The sequence below is a fragment of the Panthera leo genome, chromosome B1 (genome assembly GCF_018350215.1).
Source record: "Panthera leo isolate Ple1 chromosome B1, P.leo_Ple1_pat1.1, whole genome shotgun sequence".
Taxonomy (NCBI): domain Eukaryota; kingdom Metazoa; phylum Chordata; class Mammalia; order Carnivora; family Felidae; genus Panthera; species Panthera leo.
Window position 1 is genome coordinate 138224584 of NC_056682.1, and position 18593 is coordinate 138243176.

Genomic DNA, 18593 nt, shown 5'->3' on the forward strand with positions numbered 1-18593 from the left:
TAACCAAGTATGATTTCAGAAAACTCTCAGAACTTCTATTCACAAAGTCAGTGCACTTGACTGGTTTGCATTTTCCTAAGGGAATGCATCAGTATTGTTCCCTGAAAGATTTTGGTGGGTGTACAGAAGTATTCAAACAGACAACTTATTCTCTCAGGGGGAATTTTAGCTACTGAAAAGATGTATGAGCAGTCATCAAGATTTATACTGCTGTTTATTTTTAAAGTACCTCTGTAGGATGTGTCTTTGTAGTGCGAGGAAGAGGAAGGTTAATTATTGAAAGATTTCAGACAGCAATAGAAATATTTTGCCTAAAAATGTGATTTGAAGCTGGGAGTAGTCTGGTATGACTGGGCATTTATTTTCTTTAATCAAGGAGGGGTGATAAGAAATATTTCTATATATTAATTAAATAGAAGACATAGAAGAAATGGTGGGGGAAATTAATGTTAGAAAAGCTCTATATGACTCACATATGATTTGAAGTTCTTTTGTTTTCATCAAAGACTCAAAAACCTCTTTTGTGGGTCTCTTTATGTTTTACCTACCCTGTTCAAAAGGAGAAATGAAAAATATAGTTAGAATTTCTTCTTAGGAAGATCTTCTCTTCTAAAGTACGTAATCCACAATGACATAATTATTTGATCTCCCCAAGTCAAGATCCATGAAAGACCCAGTCTCAGGGCTCAGAAAGCAAAATCACACAGCTCAATTTGGCCAGTGATCTCATAATATGTGAAAAATCATAGTTTGAGTTGTATGTATCAATGGATTTCTAATGACCGGTTTTGTGTAAGTAGAAACCCTTTGGATTAAGAATAGGAATGATGATGGCCTCGATAAAAGGGACAGGAGAATCAACTGTCCCTTTGGGAGAGTGGGAAGTAACCACCTTGAATGCCAACAAACTCCCCAAAGTCCTCACCTAGTATCCTGGCTTCCTTCAGACTGACTGTTCTCAGACTTTCCTTCCGCAGAGCCGGCTCCCCAGCGGCCTTTCTGCAAGACGTCTGGCAGTCTAGCGCTCTCCAGAGAAAAGCTGTTCATCCCAGGCAGCAGGAGGTTGTATGCCTTCTTTTCACAGCAATAGGTGGCTTGCTTTCATCTAAGGATCACTGAAGGGCCTTGCAAAGAATAAAGAAATACTTGCAGATCATGGAAAACATGTTACCCCATTGTACAGATAGAGAAGCTGAGCCAGAGAGACTTATAACATTTTTTAATTAAAAAAATATTTATGTTTATTTTTGAGAGAGAGAGATAGAGAGACAGAGAGTGAGCGGGGAGGAGCAGAGAGAGAGGGAGACACAGAATCCAAAGCAGGCTCCAGGCTCCCAGCTGTTAGCACAGAGCCCGACACAGGGCTCAAAACCATGAACCAAGAGATCAGGGCTCGAAACCATGAACCATGAGATCATGACCTGAGCTGAAGTTTGTTGCTTAACCAACTGAGCCATCCAGGCGCCCCAAGACTTAAAAATTTAAAAGGTCATTTTCTCAATTAAAGCAGAAGTCAGAAGGCCTATGTCATGACAGTGATTCTAAAGGACTGATCTGATTAAATCACAATTCATAGGCACTTTTTTTTTTCGTCTTCAAAATCAGCCCTGCAATTAAAACATAATTATGCTTTGCTCTTTTGTGGTACCTTTCACCCAGGGAACAGAAAGTGCTTCACAAACATTAATTAAGCAGCACAACACCCCTGTGAGGAAGGTAGGAATTATCCTGCTCTTAGATGTGGTGACATGGAAACAGAAGAATTTAGAAGCTATCCGTGATTACAGTGGGGATTGTTGTCCAAGTTTCCATATGGTTGAAGTCTCTCTGTAGTCTTATCATTCAGTTAAATGGTCTTTGAAATGCATTAATAATCTTTTGTGGAAAGCATTTTCAACTGCTTGTTGTTATTAGCATTTTATTATTTTTTATCTGTGCTGTTGTGAGTTCTTTTCATTGCATATCTATTTTTAATATTAAGTCAGAGCTCAAGTTACAGGGAAATCTTTGGTATTTTCATTTCTTTCAAATCTGAAAGTCATTTTAAGTGTTTTTATCTTTCAGTAAACTTTTTATTGAACTATACTGAAGTAATACATAGGTAGAGAAAAGTGCAAATATCATAAATATAAGTCTTGGTGAATTTTAACAAAGCAAATATACCAGTGTACCAGCACAGGGCATTAACAGCACCCAGAATCCCCTTGCCTGTGTGCCCACATCCGGTTACTGCCCTCCCAAAGATAACCAATAGTCTGCATTCTCACAACATACATTAGTTTTGTCTATTTTTGTACTTTAGATACATGAATCGTTCTGTAGGTACTCATTTATGTCTTTCTTTCTGTTAAAAAAATTGAGGTAAAAATGACATACAACATTGTAATGGCTTTAGGTGCATAACATAATGGTTTGATAATGTGAACTGATCATCACAATAGGTCTAGTTAGCATCTGTCACCGTACAATATCAATTATACATCATTACACAAAAACAAACAGATCACTACCTAGTTACAAATTTTTTTTCTTGTAATGAGAACTTTCAAGATTTAGTCTTAGCAGCTTTCCAATATGCAATATGGTATTATTAATTATAGTCTCTGTGTTGTACAATACAGCCCCATGCCTTATTTATTTTATAACCAGAAGTCTGTATCTGTTGACTTCCTTCACCCATTTTGCCCACCCTTTACTCCCTGACTCTGGCAGCCATCAAACTCTTCTCTATATCTATGAGCTTGGGTTTTTTGGGTTTGGGTTTTGTTTTACATTCCACATACAAGCAAGATCATAAGACATTTGTGTTTCTCTGACTTATTTCACTTAGCATAATGTCCTCAAGAGCCATCCATGTTGCTGCAAATGGCAAGATTTCCTTTTGTAGGGCTGAACAATAGTTCGCCATTGTGTGTGTGTGTGTGTGTGTGTGTGTGTGTGTGTGTGTGTGTATGTGAAATATTTGTAACATTTCCTTTATCCATTCATCTATCAATGGATACTTAAGTTGTTTCCATATCTTGGCTATTATAAAATGATGCTTCAGTGAACATGGAGGTACATATATCTTTTTGAGTTTATGTTTTTGTTTTCTTTGGATAATTACCCAGAAGTAGAATTGCTGGATCATATGTCTTCTTTCATTAAGCATTATGTTTGTGAGATTCATCCTTGTTGTTGCCTGCCATTATAGTGAGTTCATTTTCATTGCTATAGAGTAATTCAGTTGTTTAAATACACCACAATTTCTTTATTCTACTGTTGATGAACAATTGGCTTTTTTTTTTTTTCCAGTTTGGGATGATTTGAGTATTCTTTTTAAAAGTATGTTGTGGCGCCTGGGTGGGTCAGTCGGTTGAGCGACCGGCTTCGGCTCAGGTCATGATCTCGCGGTCTGTGAGTTCAAGCCCCGCGTCGGGCTCTGTGCTGACAGCTCGGAGCCTGGGCCTGCTTCAGATTCTGTGTCTCCCTCTCTCTCTGCCCCTCCCCCACTCATGCTCTGTCTCTCTCTGTCTCAGAAATAAATAAACATTACATTTCAAAAAAATAAATAAATAAAAAATAAAAGTATGTTGTTATGCACTTTCTTCTTGAATTAGGTTGAAGTAAGTAAAAGTTATTCTTTTCATTTATCATGGAGGCATTGAGACAAAAGAATGATGTGTACTAACAAGTTACTAAATGTTATTCGTATAAAGAGGATTGAAAGCCTTAACCTGTTTCCCAGTTGTAGAACAGGAATAATTAACATTTTTCTCTAAACCTGAAAATATCACCTGCCTTATTGGTTGGTTAAGTTCAAAAGAGGCAGCTTAGAGAAGTAAAAAGAGCTCAGGTGGCAGGTAAACCTGAGTGTGAATTCTCACTCTACCACTTACTGTGTGACCTTAGCCAGCTCATTCAATGGCACGTTTCTTAGCCATCGAATGGTCTCTAGGTGGGGCACCTGGATGGTTCAGTCAGCAGAGCATGTGACTCTTTAAAAATTTTTTTTAATGTTTATTTATTTTTGAGACAGAGAGTGACAGAATGTGAGCAGTGGAGGGGCACAGAGAGAGGGAGACACAGAATCCGAACGAAGCAGGCTCCAGGCTCTGAGCTGTCAGCACAGAGTCTGACACGGGGCTCAAACTCACGAACCATGAGACCATGACCTGAGCCGAAGTTGGACGCTCAGCCAACTGAGCCATCTAGGCTCCCCAGGGCATGCAGCTCTTGATCTTGGGGTTGTGAGTTTGAGCCTCACATTGGGTGGAGAAATTACTAAGAAAAAAAAAATCTTAAAAAAAATGGTCGGTGGGTTTGTTGAAAGATTTGAAACTAAATACATAGCACTCAGTGGGAACAAAGTGAATGGCATATATTATTAGGTATTTTCTGACCCAGCGTGACTCTTCAGTCCTACCAAATGTTAGTCTGACTTGGTTTATAGTTTTGGATTATTAAGAATACTTACTTGAAAAATTCAATAAATAAGTGTACAGTGAGTATAGAGACATCTATTTTCAAAGAGAACTCTAATAGTAAAGGGAATTTCAACATTTAAGGATTTCTGTATTTCTTTTTTGAGATATATTAATGAACATAGAGTGGCCAATTGATTCATTCCTGGTCTCTAGAAGAGTTTATCATACTTTATCATATAATAAAAGAGCAGATCAAATATCATCACAGACATACTCTGTAAACAGCTTGATTTAATATATGGTTTAGGTTTGGAAAATTGCTTGGCTGTAAGGTCAGATTTCGGTGAAAGTGGAAACTTGGGCAGCAAATTGCTATGGAACTTTGTGTTTGTTGGATCCTAGATCAAGTAGCTTCATGTTAAATGATATTTTAGAAATGATAACAGTTGTCACAAATTGGATGGGAGGGGTGGATTTTTTTTTAATTCATCTGATTCTCATGTGGCTGGTTGCCAATTAAACACATTTTACATTATTTTTGAGTTTCTACGGGAGAATCATGTATCTGAATCACTGCTTTGTCCTAGTCTACCTTTTCCCATCTGAGGAAATGGTACCCCGTTGCTCAGGCCAGAGCCTGAATGTTCTTGACTTCTCATTCTACCCAGACCTATCTAAATCAACAATTCCTGCCAGTTCCTCCTCCTTAATATTTTGTGAATCCACCCACTTCTGTCTATCTTCCTGCCACAACCATAGTCTAGTCTGCCAGCATCGCCCGCCTGGATCATTTCAGGAACCTTATACCTCATCTTCCAGCATCCATTTTCCCTTTTTTGCAATACTATCCCGATGTTGTAGCTACAAGTTAGCTTTCCAAACAAAACAGAGCAGTTCCGTTTTCTGCTTTAGCCCTTTTAATAGTTTCACACTGAGTTTAAGGTAAAGTCTATACTCCTCAACTCAGCCTAGAAAACAGTCCTTGTTTCCTTTGCTGCCCTGCCCCAGAGATTGCACACTGCAGTCACATAGGCCTTTTTCCTGGTCCTTGAATGCACTGTGTTCCTCCTTCGCATGCTTCTCTCTATACCCTTTCTTTTCCTTGCAAACGCCTACTCATTCTTCAGGTCTCAGATTTAGTATGTTTTTGTTTTGTTTTATTTTGTTTTGAGGCAAACATCCCGTGACTCCATCCATTAAATTATTGGTTCCCTCCATTGTTTACTTTTGTAGCACCTTCTACTTGTATTTATAATACTGTTCATACTTAGAATTTTGCATTTAATGCTTACTAATAGTCTATAAGCTTTATGAGAGTAGGGATTCTATGTACTTTGTTTACTTATGTGTCCCTATTACTAAGTCCTCAATAAACCTTTATTGACTGATTCAGTCATGTATTTCTATAGGTTTGGATTAGATTGTTAGTACCTCCAAAGGAAACAGTGGACCCATTTTTATCTCTTCACAAATGTGGAAGTGATTATTTTAAGACAGTTCAGGAAATTGTCCATGTTGTTTGTGAAACTAAAGATAGAAAACTCTGCAAAAGGAATTATAAAGGCTTTATGCTGAAACTGCTGTTTTTCTTGATTTATTTTGTTATCAGTAGATAGGCCTTAACTTCACAATATAATTTAAAGAACAACAACAAAATACAATGCGTACGGTCTTTGATATCACAGTAACACTATGCAGCAGGAAAGTTCCCCACAGGAACTCCCTTTCCAGTTTAAGTTTTCTAAGCTTTTAATTACTTCTCTTCTCCATGTGCAGCAAGACCATCTGAAAGCTCAGAGATGATGCCTCTTTGCCTCCTGCTACATCAGCTGAGTGCAGTGTTCGTTCCTCAGAGTGGAACATGGGAGCCATTTCACTTACATCACCTAAGGTTTTTACTACAAGTGCAGATTCCTGCTTTTCTCAGAAACCTGGAAATTAAAGTCTCTGGTGGATGAGGCCCAAGGAACTACATCTTTAATAAGACTCCAGGGTTTCAAAATTATTGGGCTAGTGCCTAGTCATTACGTGTTAGGAACTGACAATAGGCATGTATGGTACTAACTTGGAGGAACACAGAAATACAATCTATGTCTACCTTTGTCACTAAGGCTCCCCGTGTTAGCTTTAACCTTGAAATAAGCCTGAATCTCTAGCATGATAGAGCTCATAGAGACACAGTGAAAAAGACCTTAAAAGACCATTTGGTTACGTTTTGTGTTTCAGGCATATTTATACCCAAACTACCTGGGATTGTTAATGGCCTTTTCCCTTACTGGAGATGTTTCAGGGCAGAGAACCCATTAAAGTATCTTGGGTTTTTCACTGACTCTATCAGATCATCTTAGGTGATCTTCTTGTAACTCTAAAACCTTTTGGCTTTACTTAACTAAGGTCCATTTCTTCTTGTTTGGTACCTTGTAAATGTAGAGAACAACTAACATGGTCACATTCTTAAAATACTTACATACAGACACCCCATTATTCACTAGGACTAATGCTGAACGGTACCCTAAATACAGACTCATTGAGTTGGAAGCCATCTTAAACACTACTTAAGTTGAACATTCTAATTTTACAGACATGTAAACAAATGTAGGGATTAGATGTCATTCAGTTATACATCTGATGGATTTATGAATATATTTCAATACCTCAAATTAATTATCTTGAGTCGTATTTTCCCATGGTGCAGTTGGAAAGCATCCGGTCCATCTAAATTCGAATCTGCTTTTAAATCCTTCTCTATCACCTACTACTACCTGTATGATTTCAGCACCTTATTTGACACACTTGAGCTTCATTTTCATAACATTGCACCATATATGAAGATAAAATCTACTTTTGTATAATCATATTGAGAACTAAATGAGATAACACATAATGCCTGGCACATAGTAGATGCTCAGTTAAAAATTCATGTTGTTGGTGCAACTTTTTTTTTCTTTTAGTAGGTTCCATGCCCAACATGGGGCTTGAACTCACAACTCTGAGATTAAGAGTCACATGCTGTACTGACTGAACCAGCCAGGCACCCCAGTGCAATTTTTGGAAGGCAGTGTTGCAACATGTATCAAAATATATGATATGTATACCCTGTGACTTGGCAATTCCAGTCAACATAGTGAAATCAAGCACCACATGCAGAGTTTGGAAATCTACAAAGCAGCTGGCTATTACAGGGCTTTAGTTACATAGTTGGTAAAGGCTTATTTCCTCAAAGGAGAATCTCCAGTAAAATCTTGATACAACCCAAACCACCTCCTACAGTGATGCTGTCTTCTTCTTTTTTTAATGTTTATTTATTCTTGAGAGAGAGAGAGAGAGAGAGAGAGAGAGAGAGACACACCTGCATGAGCGGGGGAGGGGCAGAGCAAGAGAGGAACATAGAATCTGAAGGAGGCTCCAGGCTCTGAGCTGTCAGCAGAGAGCTCAAAGCAGGGCTCAAACTTTCAAGCTGTGAGGTCATGACCTGAGCCACCCAGGCGCCCTATGCTTTCTTTCTTTCTTTCTTTCTTTTTTTTGTGGTGCTGTCTTCTGACAACTTTCTAGAAAAAGTTAACTGCACCTACATTGGTCATAAGAAAAATAATCATGATTAAAAGGAGTTCACAGTTTACTTAGTGTATATTTTCTACCAACCCTAAGTTTACTCACTGAATCTTTGCCATAACTCCGATGTAGATAACAATATTATCCATATTTTAGAGCGATTAAGTAACATATGCATCCTGTGGGGGAGCTGTGGAGTGGAAGCTTTGTCACACGGTTAATGATTGAATCAGGATGAGACAAGCTAGTTTGATTCCAGAGCCAAGTATCCAAATCCGTAAATCTTATTGGTAGGGATTTAACAAAAATTACTGTGAGTGCCCATCGCAGACTTTCTGAGGCACAAAGGTGTAAAGCAGGTAGAGTTAAAAACAACTGTTGGGGTGCCTGAGTGGCTCAGTTGGTTAAGCGTTGGACTCTTGATTTGGGCTCAGGTCATGATCTCACGGTTTTGATAGATCCTCACTGCTGGGCTCTGTGCTAGCCACAGGTAGCCTGCTTGGGATTCTCTCTCTCTGCCCCTCCCCCACTCGTGCTCTCTCTGTCTCTCTCAGAATAAACAAACTTTAAAAAAATATCAACTGTCAAAACCATTATGCTTTCCTGTCTTTCCATGCCCTCCTATGTGGTCTGCTTATTAAAAAGAAAATATACTACCATACATGTGATTCCCTTAATAACAATAATCAATTACTGTGCTCTTATTTTTACCCACCAAACTCTTTACAGTCTTTGAATTGCCTCAGGGAGTGGGGTCCTCGTTTGAAAGACCTTGATGAAGAGACCTAATTAGGTACAGATGTCCTTGAACACTTGTTTTACTTACTAATGGTTGGGTGTAGATTTCCTTCTTTTCCCTGGTCAAGGAAGCTGAGGTTCTGAGGCAGCCACAGACTACAACATAAATATGGGGAGGAAGGGAGGGGAAATCTTGGGAAACTCAAAGACCTGATATTTCCCAGACATGCCCCAATCTGCTTTTGACCTTACTCCAGAAGGCGTGGTTTCCACAACAGTGTATGTAACGTAATGGGACCCCTCTAAGGCAGGTCCGCCTGACGCCGTAGACTTTCTTTTCTTGTAGCCTGGGATTCTCCTCTTTGGTTCTAGTTGCTAAGGGCTGAGAGAGGGACTGGTGCTTGGACCGCACACTGCAGGGGCATACCTCCTTTCTCCACCGCAGCTCCGGTCTCAACACTGCTTCCTTCCCCACCAACATCACCGGGCTGGGTGGGGACAATTTGTGCCCCAGGTCATATGTGCCATTTACAAGTGCTCATTAATTATATCCTCCTATACTACTTGTAACTAGCCTTTCCTGGTGAGTAAACCGAGAGCTAAAACAGCTTCTCTTTACATTTGGCTGCAGAAAATACTGAGAAAGATTTGGGAGGTGAGAGAATCTGCCCGAAGCAGCACGGGGGTGCACACAGAGCCAGCCAGAACTCAATTCTGAGCGTTTCCAATCTATTAGGCAAGATTACCTCCCAGTTTGCTGTGTGGGCCGCCTCATTCTCCTGACCTGGTTATCTCCTGACCTGAGTTTTCTTTTTTGAGACGAACAACAAGGTTAGAAGAAGGGTCAGCCGTCTGGGTGACTTGGCAATGGCTTCCATTAGGACTGCTTCCTTTCTCCATAATGATGCGATTCAATCTCACAGTTTAAATGCTTGTCCCAAAATATTTCAAAATGTGAAATGCATACGAGCCAAATGACAAAAATGTTTTTTTAAAACAACAAAAACATGGGCTTCTTGTCATCCACCACACTGGCTGTTTCTGTGTCTGTTCAGTCAGTAAATTATTCTGTCTGATCTTCATTTCTGATGATATCCAGATGGTCTAAAAGTCAATCTTTTCTGCAAAGGAGAAATTCTCTGTGAAAAGTCAGTAGCCTTTATGTTCAGCTGGTGTGGGTAGGAATTAAACGGAATGACACAGGATTGTCTGTACCCAATTAATACTAATTGATATTTAAACAGTTACAGTGCCTATATAGTCAACCTGGGGCTGGATTTAATTATTGTTCTGAAGTCTTAAAAGGAAAGTATATTTTTCCCCCAAATGATAGAACATTTTTGTGAAAGCCAAAATTGCTAATGTTAACTTTTCTTTTTTTCTATTTCTCTCAAATCTTCTGGAATTAAAATACTGTTTTGATGGGTTCAGAGACATTCTATAGTCAACTTACCACAGGTAGACTCAGAGAGTTTAAAAAGGATTGTGGTGTGTTTAAGGCTTATTCTGTTTGCTTTTAAATGTAACCTTAAAATGGTTAATAATAGCACAATGCTAATATAATTTTGAAGTCACTATCGTTTATCAAACTTCTAAATTTTTTTTTAATGTTTATTTATCTTTGAGAGAGAAAGAGAGAGAGCATGAGCAGGGGAGGGGCAGAGAGAGAGGGAGACACAGAACCAGAAGCAGGCTCCAGGCTCTGAGCTGTCAGCCCAGAGCCTGACAGGGATCTCGAACCCACAAACCATGAGATCATGACCTGAGCCGAAGCAGATGCTCAGCCAACTGAGCCACCCAGGCATCCTTCATTTATCAGACTTCTAAAACAAAATGCTAATTTTCTTTTTCAGAATGAAAATATCAATATTAGCTTGTATTTATTGGGTCTCTATACTAAGCACTATGGTAGATACTTTTTTTTGTTATCTCAGTTCTTTTTAGAACCCAGAAGGTGGACATGATTATCCATATTTTATGGACATAGAAACAGAAGCGCAAAATATATCAGTAACTTCCCCAAATTGCAAAGGTTATAAGAATAGGAACCCAGGAGTGTTAGACTGAAAATCTAGCACTCTCCACTTCTGCAAGATAATTTACCAAATTAAAACCCCCACAGACTACGTTCGTATACAACAAATGAAAGGTAAGCTTTGGTACATGGTTGCTCATTACTGCTAGAAGCCAATGGAAATAGGTGACACTTCACTGCCCCTTTTCCCACACACAGATGTGTTCATATCAGGTTCTAGAATACCACTTACTGATTTTCTTACCGGCTGGATTAGGGGAGAGAACCCTACATAATTGTACATTATATGGCAGATACTTAGATACAGAACTTTGGAAATGCTTTTAGTTGTGAAAACCCAATAAAGAAGTATTAGGATTTGAGAAACACCCTGGGAAGTGGGGAGAAAACCGCAAAATGGATGTTGCCATACAAAGACCAGATATTCAAAGAATATCAAAACTCCCACGTTTCCCTTGTTATCTCCATCTTTCCCTTTCCCAGCCAATCCATCTCTCTTTGCTTTTGTTTTTATTCTCACTGTCATGCTTTGCGATTATAAACAGCTTTCTTCTCTAACTCACCCGAAAGATGTAACCGCCATCCGCCAATGTGAGAGCTCTCACCGTGAGTGTAAATGAAGGTGGCCATGGGCACCAGTGTGGGCTTGGAAGCAGCTGCCTGGACAGTGACTCCTCAGAGTGTGCTTTGTGAACCAGCAGCCCTTGGTAATACCTGGGAGTCTGTTAGAAATCTCAGGCACTATCCCAGACCTAAAGAATCAGAATGCACCTTTTAACAAGAGCCTCAGGAAATTTACATACATAGTAAGTCTGAGAAACACAGACCTAGGAGAGTCTTTAGGTCTTTCCCTCCAGAGTAGATTTACTGCTCTGAAGAGGAAAGGAATCACTGAAGAACACCAGTTCTGGGTTCTTTCTCAAATTAGCTATGGTTAGGACCAGGGCTGTCTTGTGCGTGGGGAAACGTGTCACTGCAGGGAGCAGGACAAACCTGCACAGGTGAAGTGTCTGGTGCAAATTCTGGTTGCCATTTGACTACACCGTTGATGAGGTTGTCACAAAGCCAGTCCTCTGCAGCCTGAGTTCTTGTGGCTGCTACTTTAATTCCCGATTAACAGGTACACACACAGACACCCATGCACACACGTGCACTGCCACCCACATCAAAAATAGCCATGTATACACCTAAAGAAAAGGGAAGAGAGAAATTCAAATCTATTATATGCCTACTTGCCAGCATTGCGGCAGGTGCTTTTATCCTAAAGACTAGACAGCATGCAGAAGAAAATCAGGTCTTTGTGAGCACACATTCAATTATGAGCCAAACTTCATTAAGCAGAACCTTTGCACATTAAAGAGATCTATAACTGGTATTTTTAATGATGACCTCATTAAATGATTAAATTAAATGATAAGATCCTAAAAATCTAAATCATAAAAGAGTAATTAAATTATATTAATTAGAGTTCTCATGTTTATAATATCATCTTAAGCGTCTGTTTCCAAGGGACTTCAAATGAAAAATATATATTCTAGCATAAATATTATGCACTTAACTCCAGACGTTAGTGACTCGAAAGGGATCCTGTTTCCCAAAAGTGGTTTTCTGGGATTGGAGACTGTGTGTGAGTACCGTAATTTATCCGGCCAGCCTCTGGGAAGGCTGTGTCTTACAACATTTCTTTGTTTTATAACTTGTAAAATTTCCCCGGAGTTTACCCTGCATATGGACTGCTACAGAGTTACTCATGCTTCCCTTCCTAGCATGGGGTTACTCAAAGAATCCGTGAATGGAGTTTTAGTCCTGTCACTGAGATGGCTAGCTGGAAGATTCATTTGGAGCTGTCACTGAATCCCTTTGGGTTTCATGTTTGTCCTCTGTGAAATGTTAGTGAGCTTGACTGGACTCTAAGATCCCTTCTGCCCCACATGAACATTCTAGACTCTGTGAACAGAATAATTTAAAATAGAACATGTCAACAAGGATTTAGATGGGTTCAGCTGGGTCTCATAATATGCTTCCAGCCTTTCCTGGCAGATGCCAGTGAATCAGCATGATCTTGACATAATTTTCACTGTTCCATGAGAGTGTCAAATAATTACAGTGCAAGTAGTTTTCCACAGATCTAAATTTATATGGTATTTATTTTTATCAAATGGTATTGATGATAGATGGTAATTATTTTTATTTTACAAAGTAAAAAAAAATGGTATTTCTAAGATATCTGTCTATATTCTGCTTGTCTAATTTGTCTGATCTATAAATCCAAAAAAATCTTGGGTTCTATTGAACAAGTGATTTTCACTTTGAAATCATTTTGGTGGGGGCAATGGGATTCTGGATCTCCACTTCTGCTACAGCCAGTTACTATCTCTTTTTTTTTTATGCTATATTACTTTTATTTTATTTTTTTCAATATATGAAATTTATTGTCAAATTGGTTTCCATACAACACCCAGTGCTCATCCCAAAAGGTGCCCTCCTCAATACCCATCACCCACCCTCCCCTCCCTCCCAGCCCCCATCGACCCTCAGTTTGTTCTCAGTTTTTAAGAGTCTCCAATGCTTTGGCTCTCTCCCACTCTAACCTCTTTTTTTTTTTTTTCCTTCCCCTCCCCCATGGGTTTCTGTTAAGTTTCTCAGGATCCACATAAGAGTGAAAACATATGGTATCTGTCTTTCTCTGTATGGCTTATTTCACTTAGCATCACACTCTCCAGTTCCATCCACGTTGCTACAAAGGGCCATATTTCGTTCTTTCTCATTGCCATGTAGTACTCCATTGTGTATATAAACCACAATTTCTTTATCCATTCATCAGTTGATGGACATTTAGGCTCTTTCCACAATTTGGCTATTGTTGAGAGTGCTGCTGTACACATTGGGGTACAAGTGCCCCTATGCATCAGTACTCCTGTATCCCTTGGGTAAATTCCTAGCAGTGCTATTGCTGGGTCATAGGGTAGGTCTATTTTTAATTTTCTGAGGAACCTCCACACTGTTTTCCAGAGTGGCTGCACCAGTTTGCATTCCCACCAACAGTGCAAGAGGGTTCCCGTTTCTCCACATCCTCTCCAGCATCTATAGTCTCCTGATTTGTTCATTTTGGCCACTCTGACTGGCGTGAGGTGATATCTGAGTGCGGTTTTGATTTGTATTTCCCTGATGAGGAGCGACGTTGAGCATCTTTTCATGTGTCTGTTGGCCATCTGGATGTCTTCTTTAGAGAAGTGTCTATTCATGTTTTCTGCCCATTTCTTCACTGGGTTATTTGTTTTTCGGGTGTGGAGTTTGGTGAGCTCTTTATAGATTTTGGATACTAGCCCTTTGTCCGATATGTCATTTGCAAATATCTTTTCCCATTCCGTTGGTTGCCTTTTAGTTTTGTTGGTTGTTTCCTTTGCTGTGCAGAAGCTTTTTATCTTCATAAGGTCCCAGTAATTCATTTTTGCTTTTAATTCCCTTGCCTTTGGGGATGTGTCAAGTAAGAGATTGCTACGGTTGGGGTCAGAGAGGTCTTTTCCTGCTTTCTCCTCTAGGGTTTTGATGGTTTCTTGTCTCACATTCAGGTCCTTTATCCATTTTGAGTTTATTTTTGTGAACGGTGTGAGAAAGTGGTCTAGTTTCAACCTTCTGCATGTTGCTGTCCAGTTCTCCCAGCACCATTTGTTAAAGAGACTGTCTTTTTTCCATTGGATGTTCTTTCCTGCTTTGTCAAAGATGAGTTGGCCATACGTTTGTGGATCTAGTTCTGGGGTTTCTATTCTATTCCATTGGTCTATGTGTCTGTTTTTGTGCCAATACCATGCTGTCTTGATGATGACAGCTTTGTAGTAGAGGCTAAAGTCTGGGATTGTGATGCCTCCTGCTTTGGTCTTCTTCTTCAAAATTACTTTGGCTATTCGGGGCCTTTTGTGTTTCCATATGAATTTTAGGATTGCTTGTTCTAGTTTCAAGAAGAATGCTGGTGCAATTTTGATTGGGATTGCATTGAATGTATAGATAGCTTTGGGTAGTATTGACATTTTGACAATATTTATTCTTCCAATCCATGAGCAGGGAATGTCTTTCCATTTCTTTATATCTTCTTCAATTACCTTCATAAGCTTTCTATAGTTTTCAGCATACAGATCTTTTACATCTTTGGTTAGATTTATTCCTAGGTATTTTATGCTTCTTGGTGGAATTGTGAATGGGATCAGTTTCTTTATTTGTCTTTCTGTTGCTTCATTGTTAGTGTATAAGAATGCAACTGATTTCTGTACATTGACTTTGTATCCTGCAACTTTGCTGAATTCATGTATCAGTTCTAGCAGACTTTTGGTGGAGTCTATCGGATTTTCCATGTATAATATCATGTCATCTGCAAAAAGCGAAAGCTTGACTTCATCTTTGCCAATTTTGATGCCTTTGATTTCCTTTTGTTGTCTGATTGCTGATGCTAGAACTTCCAACACTATGTTAAACAACAGCAGTGAGAGTGGGCATCCCTGTCGTGTTCCTGATCTCAGGGAAAAAGCTCTCAGTTTTTCCCCATTGAGGATGATGTTAGCTGTGGGCTTTTCATAAATGGCTTTTATGATGTTTAAGTATGTTCCTTCTATCCCGACTTTCTCAAGGGTTTTTATTAAGAAAGGGTGCCGGATTTTGTCAAAGGTCTTTTCTGCATCGATTGACAGGATCATATGGTTCTTCTCTTTTTTTTTATTAATGTGATGTATCACATTGATTGATTTACGAATGTTGAACCAGCCCTGCATCCCAGGAATGAATCCCACTTGATCATGGTGAATAATTCTTTTTATATGCTGTTGAATTCGATTTGCTAGTACCTTATTGAGAATTTTTGCATCCATATTCATCAGGGATATTGGCCTGTAGTTCTCTTTTTTTACTGGGTCTCTGTCTGGTTTAGGAATCAAAGTAATACTGGCTTCATAGAATGAGTCTGTAAGTTTTCCTTCCCTTTCTATTTCTTGGAATAGCTTGAGAAGGATAGGTATTATCTCTGCTTTAAATGTCTGGTAGAACTCCCCTGGGAAGCAATCTGGTCCTGGACTCTTATTTGTTGGGAGATTTTTGATAACCAATTCAATTTCTTCACTGGTTATGGGTCTGTTCAAGCTTTCTATTTCCTCCTGATTTAGTTTTGGAAGACTGTGGTTGTTTAGGAATTTGTCCATTTCTTCCAGGTTGTCCAATTTGTTGGCATATAATTTTTCATAGTATTCCCTGATAATTGTTTGTATCTCTGAGGGATTGGTTGTAATCATTCCATTTTCATTCATGATTTTATCTATTTGGGTCATCTCCCTTTTCTTTTTGAGAAGCCTGGCTAGAGGTTTGTCAATTTTGTTTATTTTTTCAAAAAACCAACTCTTGGTTTCGTTGATCTGCTCTACCGTTTTTTTAGATTCTATATTGTTTATTTCTGCTCTGATCTTTATTATTTCTCTTCTTCTGCTGGGTTTAGGCTGCCTTTGCTGTTCTGCTTCTATTTCCTTTAGGTGTGCTGTTAGATTTTGTATTTGGGATTTTTCTTGTTTCTTGAGATAGGCCTGGATTGCAATGTATTTTCCTCTCAGGACTGCCTTCGCTGCGTCCCAAAGCGTTTGGATTGTTGTATTTTCATTTTCGTTTGTTTCCATATATTTTTTAATTTCTTCTCTAATTGCCTGGTTGACCCACTCATTCTTTAGGAGGGTGTTCTTTAACCTCCATGCTTTTGGAGGTTTTCCAGACTTTTTCCTGTGGTTGATTTCAAGCTTCATAGCATTGTGGTCTGAAAGTATGCATGGTATGATTTCAATTCTTGTATACTTATGAAGGGCTGTTTTGTGACCCAGTATATGATCTATCTTGGAGAATGTTCCATGTGCACTCGAGAAGAAAGTATATTCTGTTGCTTTGGGATGCAGAGTTCTAAATATATCTGTCAAGTCCATCTGATCCAATGTGTCATTCAGGGCCCTTGTTTCTTTATTGACCGTGTGTCTAGATGATCTATCCATTTCTGTAAGTGGAGTGTTAAAGTCCCCTGCAATAACCACATTCTTATCCATAAGGTTGCTTATGTTTGTGAGTAATTGTTTTATATATTTGGGGGCTCCGGTATTCGGTGCATAGACATTTATAATTGTTAGCTCTTCCTGATGGATAGACCCTGTAATTATTATATAATGCCCTTCTCCATCTCTTGTTACAGCCTTTAATTTAAAGTCTAGTTTGTCTGATATAAGTATGGCTACTCCAGCTTTCTTTTGGCATCCAGTAGCATGATAAATAGTTCTCCATCCCCTCACTCTCAATCTAAAGGTGTCCTCAGATCTAAAATGAGTCTCTTGTAGACAGCAAATAGATGGGTCTTGTTTTTTTATCCATTCTGATACCCTATGTCTTTTAGTTGGCGCATTTAATCCATTTACATTCAGTGTTATTATAGAAAGATACGGGTTTAGAGTCATTGTGATGTCTGTATGTTTTATGCTTGTAGCGATGTCTCTGGTACTTTGTCTCACAGGATCCCCCTTAAGATCTCTTGTAGGGCTGGTTTAGTGGTGACAAATTCCTTCAGTTTTTGTTTGTTTGGGAAGACCTTTATCTCTCCTTCTATTCTAAATGACAGACTTGCTGGATAAAGGATTCTCGGCTGCATATTTTTTCTGTTTAATACATTGAAGATCTTGTGCCAATCCTTTCTGGCCTGCCAAGTTTCAAAAGAGAGATCAGTCACGAGTCTTATAGGTCTCTCTTTATAAGTTAGGGCACGTTTATCCCTTGCTGCTTTCAGAATTTTCTCTTTATCCTTGTATTTTGCCAGTTTCACTATGATATGTCGTGCAGAAGATCGATTCAAGTTATGTCTGAAGGGAGTTCTCTGTGCCTCTTGGATTTCAATGCCTTTTTCCTTCCCCAGATCAGGGAAGTTCTCAGCTATGATTTCTTCAAGTACACCTTCAGCACCTTTCCCTCTCTCTTCCTCCTCTGGGATACCAATTATGCGTATATTATTTCTTTTTAGTATGTCACTTAGTTCTCTAATTTTCCCCTCATACTCCTGGATTTTTTTATCTCTCTTTTTCTCAGCTTCCTCTTTTTCCATAACTTTATCTTCTAGTTTACCTATTCTCTCCTCTGCCTCTTCAATCTGAGCCGTCGTCGTTTCCATTTTGTTTTGCATTTCGTTTAAAGCGTTTTTCAGCTCCTCGTGACTGTTCCTTAGTCCCTTGATCTCTGTAGCAAGAGATTCTCTGCTGTCCTGTATACTGTTTTCAAGCCCAGTGATTAATTTTATGACTATTATTCTAAATTCACTTTCTGTTATATTATTTAAATCCTTTTTGATCAGTTCATTAGCTGTTGTTATTTCCTGGAGATTCTTCTGAGGGGAATTCTTCCGTTTGGTCATTTTGGATAGTCCCTGGAGTGGTGAGGACCTGCAGGGCACTTCCCCTGTGCTGTGGTGTATAACTGGAGCTGGTGGGCAGAGTCGCCTTCAGACCTGACATCTGCTCCCGGCCCACCGCTGGGGCCACAGTCAGACTGGTGTGTGCCTTCTCTTGCCCTCTCCTAGGGGCGGGATTCACTGTGGGGTGGTGTGGCCCGTCTGGGCTACTTGCACACTGCCAGGCTTGTGTTGCTGGGGATCTGGCGTATTAGCTGGGGTGGGTAGGCAAGGTACACCGGGGCAGGAGGGGCACGCTTAGCTCGCTTCTCCTTTGGTGATCCACTTCAGGAGAGGCCCCTCTTCCGTGGGTCTCTCATCTGCGCTTGGCTCCGGAGATTCCGTTCTGCTAGTTTCTGGTGGTTTTCTGGGTTAGTTAGGCAGGTGTAGGTGGAATCTAAGTGATCAGCAGGAT

The 18593-nt window shown here is 39.5% G+C and overlaps 1 protein-coding gene across 8 annotated transcripts in view; it reads left to right on the top strand.

The window, feature by feature from the left end:
- Window positions 1-18593, top strand: part of RASGEF1B (RasGEF domain family member 1B) — a 642397-nt gene that overhangs the window by 393952 nt on the left and 229852 nt on the right. Inside the window, exon 1 of one of the 8 annotated variants that reach the window (XM_042936075.1) lies at window positions 991-1062. The exons of the other annotated variants lie outside the window; for them this stretch is intronic. The gene's annotated coding sequence lies outside the window, so the exon portion shown is untranslated. Of the gene's footprint in view, window positions 1-990; window positions 1063-18593 lie in introns of those variants that run through there. 8 annotated transcript variants of the gene reach the window in all.